This window comes from Dipodomys merriami, unplaced genomic scaffold (genome assembly GCF_024711535.1).
Source record: "Dipodomys merriami isolate MVZ:Mamm:240054 unplaced genomic scaffold, mDipMer1.0.p SCAF_5, whole genome shotgun sequence".
NCBI classification, from domain to species: domain Eukaryota; kingdom Metazoa; phylum Chordata; class Mammalia; order Rodentia; family Heteromyidae; genus Dipodomys; species Dipodomys merriami.
Window position 1 is genome coordinate 11,921,065 of NW_027206068.1, and position 11,059 is coordinate 11,932,123.

An 11,059-nucleotide genomic window follows, 5' to 3' on the forward strand; every position below is an offset into this window, starting at 1 on the left:
CCTGGACCACTTTAATCCTCTAAGGCCTTTGTTTCTAACCTTACATCTCTATACATCCTGAACTCAACTGCACTAGAATTAAATAATTTTTGGAATGCAAATTAGGTCCTCTTTACTCCCTGGTTTAAATGGTTTTAAGATCCCATGCTACACAGTACGACATAAATGCTTTATCTCGATATACTAGATCCTTATCACCAACTCAACTACCTGGATCTCTGTACTTTGTTTCAAAACCTGCTATGATGTGCTCGCTTTGGCAGCACGTATACTAAAATTGGGATGATACAGAGAAGATTAGCATGGCCCCTGCGCAAGGATGACATGCAAATTCGTGAAGCATTCCATATTTTTAGACCAACTATGTTTATTGCAGCATTATTTACCATAGCTAAGACATGGAACCAACCCAGATGCTCCTCAGTAGATGAATGGATCAAGAAAATGTGATATATATATACACAATGGAATTCTATGCCTCCCTCTGAAAGAATGACATCACCCCATTTGTTAGGAAATGGAAAGATTTGGAAAAAAATTATATTAAGTGAAGTAAGCCAGGCCCAAAGAAACATAGGTCCCATGGTTTCCCTTATTTGCAATAACTAGTATATGTCTGAGACAAGCAAAAACGGTCAGATAAGTTGATGTTAGGTGAAATGAACCCCAAGATAAGGACTCAAATGGTTTTTCTTTCTTGCTATTGTCTCTAACATATTTATAAGATTATTTTTCTTTGTTGCTTTATATGTCCCTCCCCCACAGTATAACCCCTGTTTTCACTATATTTGATGTTGGCATAATTTGTGGGGGAGAAGGGAAAAAACAAATTGTTTAAATAAGGATACAGGTGGACCCATGGCAACAATGAGATGTACAAGATGTTAGTTATGTTGAAAAACAAACTTTACAACTTTGGCTGGGGGGGGGAGGGGGTGGAGTAGGAAGGAGGGAAAGGGGGGAACAGAGGAGGAGGCAACAATGCTTGATAAGAAATGTACTCATTACCTTGCTCATGTAACTATATCTCCTCTGTGAGATATTTTCACAGTAATAATAATAATAATAATAATAATAATAACAAAACACACAAAAATCCTGCTATGATAGGTTGAATTATGCCTTCCCCAGTTCTTAGCTTATATGTTCAAATCTCACCATCAGTGTGATAATATCTGGAGATGAAAACTTTGGGTGGTGAGATCATAAGGATGGAGCCTTCATGACAGGTCTAATAAGGGCCTTTGTTGAAGGGTTAGAAGAGAAATCTCTCTGTGTGTCTCTCTCAATTTCTCTATCATACAAGGTCAGAGCAATAGGCTGGCTGTCCATAATCTAGGAGAGCACTTACCAAGGGCTAGTGCAAACCCAGATCTTGAAAGTTCCCAGGCCTTAGAAACTATGGCAAATCTATTTCTGTGTTCAAGCCACCCTGGTCTGCTGTTAGTTTTTTAATGGCAGCCTGGGGTAACTATGCTACCCTGTAACCTCCAACTCTACCAACACTATCAGCTTTTTGAAGGTTCTTTGGACATTCTGTTTACTGATCAAAGAGAAACGAGCATGCTCTCTTCTAAGTCAGTGATTGTTACCTGCCTAATACTGATATTAGTTATTAGTCACAACTCCAAATAAGAGTATCAGAGATGGTACTCATCCCTTGCTTGGTGATGTGAGTCTTGTAGAGAGGACTAGAGCTCCTCTCTGGGCTGCAGGTGAATGTCAGATTTGCTCCACCTGCCTCTGCATCTCAGGCCCCAGGCTAGAGGGCCAGCTGCTCCCTGGGATAGGCTCTTCCTGGGATAGACACCCTAGGATGTCTACCACATATCTATAGCCTCTCATAGGCCACAGCAAGTCCCATGGCTGAGCCCCACATGGGTGAGTTTGGGAGTTTCACCCCAAGAGAAGAACTGAATCTAGACTTGGGAAACATCAGATAATTTATACCATTACTCAAGAACTGGAACACATTTTTTATTCCACTGTAACTTTTTTTTTGTATTTTTACGAATCTTTCTCCCCTAAACTTTGCCTCTGGGAGTAGTGTTATGTTTTATTCTTTTTTTTACCTGGTCAGGACTTAGTAGAGGTGCTAGATGATCCAAGACTAGAATGCAGGGCAATGATTATGTTGTCCTTTACACAGAGACTCAGTGGCAACTTCACAGGCTAAGGAATTCGAGCACTATCCTTGTTTAACACAAGTACTGAGAGCTAATGGGTTCCATTATTGATTTGGAATCATGCTTGGAAGAGGGCTAAGCTTAAAACAGCCTGTCATGGTTTCTTTTACTTTTCGTGTATGTATATGTCCTGGTACTGGGGCTTGAACTCAAGGGCTTTGTGCTCTTGCTTTGCATTTTCACTCAAGTCTGGTGCTCTATCATTTGAGCCACACCTCTACTGCTGGCTATTTACTGGTTAATTAGAGGTATGAGTATCAAGGACCTTTCTTTCTGGGCTGGCTTCATACTGTGATCCTCATATCTCAGCCTCCTGAGTAGCTAGGATAATAGGTTACAGCCATGGACACCTAGCAGTCCGTAATATTTTGATTATGTTAATCTTAAATTTTCTTGGATTTTAAATATAAAACTAATAGTTTTAAGGTTGGTTTTCTCATTTTTGAAAGATAAGAAATGTGCTCATTACCTTGCTCATGTAACTGTAACCCCTCTGTTCAGTATTTTCACAATAAAAAACTTATTTTTTAAAAAAGATGTCATTGAGGAAAACTAATTAAATAGTTGTAAGCTGTGGATAGCCACAGAACTTCAAGAATGGACAGAGACAAAGACTGGCTTTTTCAGAATCCAGGGAGACTGCTGATCTCTATAAACTATGAATGTGTGCATATGTACACTTTTCTAGAAGGAGACTCTAGTTTCTCATTCCAAAAATTTAAAGAACGTTATTATACATAGAGAGGAGACAGAAAAAAACCACCATTTCCTTTTATTCCCACATGATAATAACAATACTTTATTGACCATTTACTTCATACTTGTCAAGCTTCTATGCACTTTTGCATAGGTTTCAAGATAACACTGTTGCTGGGTGACAGTGGCTCACGTCTATAATGCTAGTTACTTCGGAGGCTGAGATCTGAGGATCACAGTTTAAAGCCAGCCCGGATAGGAAAGTCCATGAGATGTTTATCCCCAGTAAACTATTCAGAAAACCAGAAGTGGCACTGTGGCTCAAGTTGTAGAGTGCTAATCTTGAGCTGCAGAGCTGAGGGACAGTACCCAGGCCCAGAGTTCAAGCCCCACGACTGACCAAAACAATAAATAAGTAAGGAGACCCATATTTAGAGAGGGTAATTATCCTAAGTTATCTCAAGTGTTATATACCTAGCTAGTAACAGAGACAGATGCCCCGAAGCTGTCCTGTTAACCAGTTTTTCCTACAGTTGTCAACTTCCTTTTACTTTTTCTTTTTTGTTTCTTAATTATTTTGGTGAAAATTAGCTTTTAAATTTAGCTCCCAGGCAGTCAGTCAGAAGTTGGTCAGTGTTCGTATTTTGGCAGAGCAACCCCATTTGCACAGCATAAATAGAACTGAAGATAGAGCCAGACATTTGTATGCATTTCTGTTATTGTGCAATCTTCCTAATGCATTGGTCTCAGGTTCCAAGTGGAAAAGTTGTGGTGTCTTACCTAATTGGCAGGCACTTCCCAAGTCCCGTTCAACGATTAAGTTCTGCTCATTAGGTTAATGAAAAGCAAATTTGCAATGCTTCTGCTAATATAAGACATTCTAGCAGCAATAAATTTGTATCAAATTTATTTATTGGTTCGTGAGTAAGTAGTTGCAAATCTCCAGAAATAGCTCATATGAAATTCACTTGCTGAGTCTGACATTGAAAATCTGTCCCATTTCTAGTCATCCTCTTTCAGAGAGATATTTAAATGAGGATATTAAATTGTAACAGATGTGATGCATGGTGGGCCGTTATCGTATGGGTTTATGGTCTCCCTGAACTTAAAGATAAATCAGTGAGTGACACTTTAGCCCAAGTGTCCAGCTTCTCTGAGCCTCTCTAAGTGGTTACTGTACATATTTGGCATTTACATTTGTGAAGTGCCTCAGTCTCAAATGTCACTGTAGACGCAGGCATACTTTATGATTGCTGCTTCAAAGGTGGAGAGACTATGACTGTAGGCAGCAGGGGGGCTAATCTGGATGCCTGTTTCTTGAAGCAGACACCACGGTCAGTCCTCTGACATTACTGTCCTCAGATGTTTGTTTGTTTGCTCCCTCACCCTTTCCTCATTAATTTGTCACCTTTTATGCTTTCCAATTACACTCCACAAATACAACTCAAATCATAGGAAGCAGCATGGAGCATCCTGCTTAAGAGTAGGGGCTCTGGCATCAAGCAGCCTGTATGTAGTGCAGTAAAGTGACCTTGGACAATTAACTCAAGTTCTCTGAATGTCATCTATAAAATGAAGTTAACTGGGCATCATTTGCAGAATTGTTATAAGGTTTTAAATTTAGCTAGAATGTATATATGCATATATAATATATTCTACATATATAATTTCTGTTTTTACAATAAAGCATTATGAAGCAGGATACAAAGGGAGGTTTCTTTCTTCATCACAGACTATACTTCATGGGACTTTCTATTAAAGGAGAAATTACTGAAGTTTGGAGCAACAAGGAATGTCTTCAGAGGGCTAAGGACAGGATATTTCAGCCAGCAGCAAAGAATGACAGAATTTGGATAAGCAGACCGGTAAGATATGCTTCTCTGTGGCAGTATTACTTGTCTGAAAAATATTGATCTACCTTCCATTAATTCCTTGTCCTTTGATTGTTGAGCTGGTGGTGGTGGTGGTGGTAGTGGTGGTGTGTATGCGTGTATGTGTGTGTGTGTGTCTGTGTGTGTGTGTGTGTGTCTGTGTGTGTGTGTGTGTGTGTGTGTGTATGTGTCCATACTGAGGCTTAAACTCAGATCTTTAAACTCTTGATTGGCTTTCTTGCTCAAGGCTGTCTCTCTACCACTTGAGCCATACCATCAGCCCAGTTTTATGCTCATTCATTGGAGACATGGAGTCTCTCAGGCTTTTCTTCCTCTGACTAGCTTCAAATTTAGATCCTTCAGATTTCAGTAGCATTATAAGCTTACTATTTCTTACTTCTATTCCTTACTTCGGAATAGAATATAGAAGGGAGATTGAGTGATTTCTGGTATAAGATTAGAAATGTGATTTTTCAGTCAGCCTGTCATTCATCCATCCACCCATTCATACATTCATACATATGTACTTACCTACCTACATCTATTGATTGATTACCTACCAGCCTGTCTGTCTATCTATCAGTCTTTAGATCCAGTATCTACCACTAAATTTGGGAGTAATTTGCTATTCAGCTGTAGTAACTGGAACTATGACCAAAGGCATTTGTAAACCAAATAAAATTTACAAATGAAATAACAAAACTACAAAATCAATAACATTCAGTTTAAATAAGTGTATTTATTTTGATGGATGTTTTAGGCAGGAGCCTAATTGATACAGATTTCATTATTAAGTTGGATGCTTTGGAACAAACTTTAGGCAGATTGACACGCACATGCTGTGTGGGAAAGGGACTCTCCACCGCACTGCACCATTCCATCCCAACCTCCAGTCAATCTGCTGTAACATGTACATAACACCCAGCCCTCAAACAGTGTTTATATACCATCACTCCATTCTGTTCCTGCCCCTCTTCTTCTACATCAGCCAATAGAAATGAAAGTCATTTGTTGCTCAGGATTAATGGGCTCCTAGGCACACACTCACACAAACCCAGGCACTATCAACACTCCATTATAAGAGGTCATCTAGAGATCTCAGACTTCGTTAAACATTTATTTTCTGAGACAGGTGCCAGTGGCTCACACCTGTAATGCTAGCTACTCAGGAGGCTGAGATCTGAGGATAACAATTTGAGGCCAGGCCAATCAGGAAAGTCTGTGAGATTTTTATCTTAACTACCAAAAAGCTGGAAGTGGAGCTTTGGTTTAAGTGGCCAAGCCTTAGTCTTGAGCACAAAAGCTCTGTATCAGTGCCCAGACTCTAAGTTCAAGCCCCTGACTGGAAGCCCACCAAAAAAGATATTTTTTAGATTAATATGAAAAAAAATCGGAGGCAAAAATTAGAAACTCTTATAGGCGACTGTGGAACATGTGGAAGAGACCATGGGGCTTGGCTAGACTGGAAAGGCTGTGGTTCTAAGCACTAAGTTGAGCTGGAATGGGGTGAGTTCTGTTATATAAAATCTGAAAGCCAGAATCTAGAGTATGAACTATTAATGCACATCCATTATTGATTTCTGAGTGGAGGATTCACAGGATGAAAGCTCTCTTTCAAAATTCATCTCATCGTCATACATATATGAGTTAGATGAAGGTCAAGCTGGAGTCAGGGAGACAGGTAAAGGTCTATTCTACTATACTAATCTCAACATTAAAAAAATTATTTTTGAAACATCACACTGCAGTCCATTAGGTATGTGTAATTGGGGTGTCATTAAAATTAAATAAAACTTACAAAAGAAAACATCACTGTTGACCAAGTTTTCCTGAAACACGCGACACTGGTGGGCTCTTGAGAAATACAGAATAGACTGTGAATTGGATTTAGTTTCAGGACTCAGGGATTTATGGGTATTCTTCCTTCTACTCCAGCTTGTCATTGATAAATGATACAACCTTGGTCAAACTGCTCATGTCTGAGCTCCTCTGAGCCCTCATTTATCACAGAAGGGATATTGATATATACATCACACCCATGTTATAAATATTAAATATTAAACATATATTAAATCTTCATGCAGTGTTCATCGTTCACAGAATAAAATGAGTTTATACTCTTTAGAGAACACTTTAGTGTTAAATCAAACTTCCATGAAAACATTTAAACTGTCACCAAAAAAAAATAATGGGATTACTTTCTTTGTTGTATGAAGTATACCATAGCAGATTAGTGGAAATTGCAAAACCGCAAAACAAAAAGAACCCCTCAGATTTCCACAGGTACTAAATATCAGCTTTTACTTTACATAGGTTTTCCTAGTATTATGTATATAAATACATTACAATTCATAATCTAGATGTATTGTGTTTTGCTTCTTCATGCAAACAGTATTTTGTGTTAGTCTATGCTGTTTATAATTACAATTTCATAATAGTCTCTTCCTCCTTTCTTCCTCCCTCCCTCCTTCTCTCTCTACCTCCCTTCCTCCCTCAAAAAAGGAGTTAGATTACAAAGCACCAAGAAAGGAATTATTGAAGCAAATAGAATTTTTTTTAAAAACATCATTTATGGAACTCCTTGTCTTTCAAAATTTAACGGTATTAGAAAAGCCAAACTCTGGAGTAGAGTTGAAGATTCAGTCAGTACAGACAGGATCCCAAATCAGTAGATCCTTTCATTAAAATTCTTAATTACTAAAACTTGGTTTTCTTTGTCTTCGTGGCATGGGAGAAAGCAGGTCACTTTCTGAGTCCACTGTGGAGAGTGTTTTGAGAAGCATTACTGTGAGTGACAAGCAAGCAACGTGGGTATGACGCTTACTGATTGAGTTAAGCAAGCAGTGATTGAATCAGCCCCGACAGACGTGTGCTTTAGAGTAAGCATGGACTTAGTCCCACAGTGATGTCAGACAAACAACAGTTTGAGAAAATCTTCACTCCCAGTCACATGAGGTAAAGCTCGTGGATTAATTGGTAGGTGGCTCTCCGACTTAAGAGTGACCAGAAGTCTATCTGCCTGCTTGCATTAATCCGTAGGGACAGCTGCCAGGGCACAGTGCTTGCCCAGGGGAAGCCAATCCTTCAGAGAGCTGGTAAACAAGGTCACAGGTGCCAGCAAGCAAGTGCAGCCTGAGCAGTATCATCCTGTTCCTCCAAACATTTTTTTCTTTTTTTCTTTCTGTGCTGGTACTGGGGCTTGAATTCAGAGTCTTGCACTGTTGCTTGGCTTTTTCACTCAAGGCTGATTCCCTACTACTTATGTCACACCTTAACTTCTGGCTTTTTGTTGATTAACCTGTGATAAAAGTCCCACAGATTTGTTTGTCTGGGCTACCTTCAAACTGTGTTCCTCCTATTTCAGCCTCCTGGGTAGGTAGGATTATAGGCACTTGGCACTGGCACCTACTTCAACATTTTCTTTCTGAACTGTTACATTCTTCAAGATTAAGAACCATGATTTTTCCTTACAACACCTGAATCTTTGGTAGATAGACTTTAGTCCCTGAATTGTGTCGTGAGGACTGCCGAATTGCCACCCGAGAGTGGAAATGAAATCACGATGCAAGAAATTCTCTTCTGCAAGCTACAGTCCCAGTATTTATTGAAGTGCTTTGTAAACAGTATGAATATTAACTTTGTCACTGTATGCCAAGCTTGACTTAGGTAATATTGAAACAGTGATGACAGTCAGTCCTTGCATGGCTCGGTTTAGTCAGGCGAATGATAAAAAAGATTTCAGTTTTGTTCTTTGATTTTGATGGACATATATGGAAATACCTGCTTCCAAGAGAAGCAGAGAGGCATCACAATTCACTAAACACGTTACATCCTCAACCTTGGTTGACTTTAGAGTCCTCAACTTACAGAAAGGTAGGCCTTCCCCTATCATTGGACATTGCAGTGTGAATGGTGAGGAGGGACTTCTGGAATTTCAAATTGTGAAACAGAACCAAGGGTTATTGTTCTTCTACTATTGCAAAAAGAAAAGAAAAAAAAAAGAAAGGAAAAAAAAACCCGTATCTGAGACCTGGATTAAAATACAATGAGTGTTCATTGCTACCACTATGTACTTTCTTGTTTAACTTCCTCATTATAATTCCTCACTATAATTGTATGATTGCTTGAGAAATTCTGCCTTTCCCTCCTAAGCTCTAGCTCCAAAAGCACAGTATAAATTGGTCAGCTACCACCTTTAATCTCTTTTATAGTAGGGGAGTCATTTAATTACCATGAAAATTCTGACTCCTTTTGGCTAGAGGAAAAGGTATGCTCAGCTTTTTGCTTTTTTGCCAAAGATGGAGGTGAAGTGTGAAACCTCCTTAGTTCAGAGAGGCTGCAGGGCCTCCAGAAAAAGATCACAGAATAACCTAGATGAACACAGGAGAACTGAAGAGTCCTTAGCATTGCTTCATCTCATGTGTGAGAACAGACAAGTTGGTACTTGTATTGTAAGGTGAGAAAACAGAAGCCACATTTTGAGAGGTCAAATTTTGGAGTCTTTATTAAAAGGACAATGACTACATGGTGGACTCCCATCTCAAAAACCAGCAGCCCACAAATACACTTAACACTGTTAGGAAACTGCGCCATGAAGGCCAGAGAGGAGAGAAAGAGCAAAAATAATACCAGCAAACCAATTCAGCTCCAATGGAGAGCTGAAGTGGGCCCCCATGGTGACTGGAGAAGAGCCAGAAGACATTGGGCAGGACATGAGCATGCATTGTGTAGTGGCACTGGTCTGGGCCTGAATAGGGTCATGCCAGTCGACAGGATCACAGGAAATTCCCAGTCTCAGGCACTGGACTGACAGGTTTAGTAACCTATCAGCCAAGTGCCCGCCCCTGCCTCCAGGGATTCAGGCATGCCCATCACCTGGGTGTCAGAGGATTTACCTTCCCCCACCATGAATGTAAGATGCCAGGCTCTACCATCCACCATGTGGCCAAGATGGCGCTAGCCAGACCCAAACTCCCTATTACACTTGTGCAAGATCTCAATCAGCATGTCAGTGGAAAAGCTGCATTTGGAATCAGTTCTCCTGAATAGCCTTGTTGGGGAAGGGAAAGGATGAGCTCTTTGAGGAAGCACAATGTGCATACTCTGCTTCTTCCTGAGCAGCTTTTGCTGAAATCTGTTCTGCAGGAGAGGCTTTGTGAATGGGATTATCACCATAGTGCACCACAACATACCAGTGCTTCTGGCTTCACTCACCTAATTTTTTTGGAAGGTTCTACTAACCTACCAGAGCTTTTTGTTTTTTGTTTTTGTGCCAGTACTGACTGGGGCATAAACTCAGGGCCTCAAGCTGTCATTTGGCTTTTTTTGCTCAAGGCTGGTGTTCTACTACTTGAGCCACACCCTTACTTCTAGCTTTTTGTTAGTTGGAGGTAAAAGTCTGATGGATATGTCTGCCTGGGCTAACTTTGAAGTGTGATCTCAAATCTCAGCCTCCTGATTAGCTAGGATTACAGGGGTGAGTCACCAATACCTGCCTTCCAACAGAGCTTGTTTAATATGCATTCTCCAATGAAGTTTCTAGTTCTCCAAAACAATTACATATCCCACCCCAAACAAAACATGGTTTTTAAGCCCGCACACCGCACTTCTAGAAATCATTTTTGCTCCCTTATCTCAACCCTTTAACTTGCAAAAGATCATTAGATCACCAGTGTTCTGAAATGTAGCAAGTCAAAACCTTTCTTTGCCTGACAATGAAGACATTTTTCTGGTTCACAAAAAATTTTTTTTTATGATTGCTCTGAAATTGCTTTATCAGATTATACAAATGCAGGTTTCTAGCTCCAATCTACTGGGAAACAGAAACAATCAATACTTTTCTAAGTCCTTTGTAATGCCTGGAAATTATTCCATTTACCTCTTAAAACAACCAGGTTATACATTCGCTCCATTTTACAGATGCAGTAAATTCGTGGCTGGAGTCTTCGTTTGGTCACAAATTTAATAAGGAAATTTAAATCCAGAGTTTTCCTGATTTCAAAGCTAAATCCTAACCTATGAAGACTAAAATATTCCTCAAGCCATAAACATTTTCGCAAATATATTTTTAAAAATCTGGCTGAGGTACATAAAAAAATCACATTTTCCCACATCAAATAGAAGGCATTGTGCCTCACCCCTAATTTATCTAAGAAACAAGTACAGTAATTTATTTCAGAAAAACTGAGATTGTCACAAGCCTATGACAGATGGTAAGCCACACCAAGGCATCATGGGAGTAAGGCCCAGAGTCAAGAATGGGGTACCGCCCACACCTGCTCATTATTTACTCTGATGTATGTGTAC

General features: G+C 39.7%; 1 non-coding gene across 1 annotated transcript; it reads left to right on the forward strand.

Moving 5' to 3' along the window:
- The first annotated feature begins 247 nt into the window (after positions 1–247).
- Positions 248–354, forward strand: LOC138810293 (U6 spliceosomal RNA). The gene has a single exon (XR_011367090.1). It is a non-coding gene; the product is annotated as a U6 spliceosomal RNA (small nuclear RNA).
- The last annotated feature ends 10,705 nt before the right edge of the window (positions 355–11,059 follow it).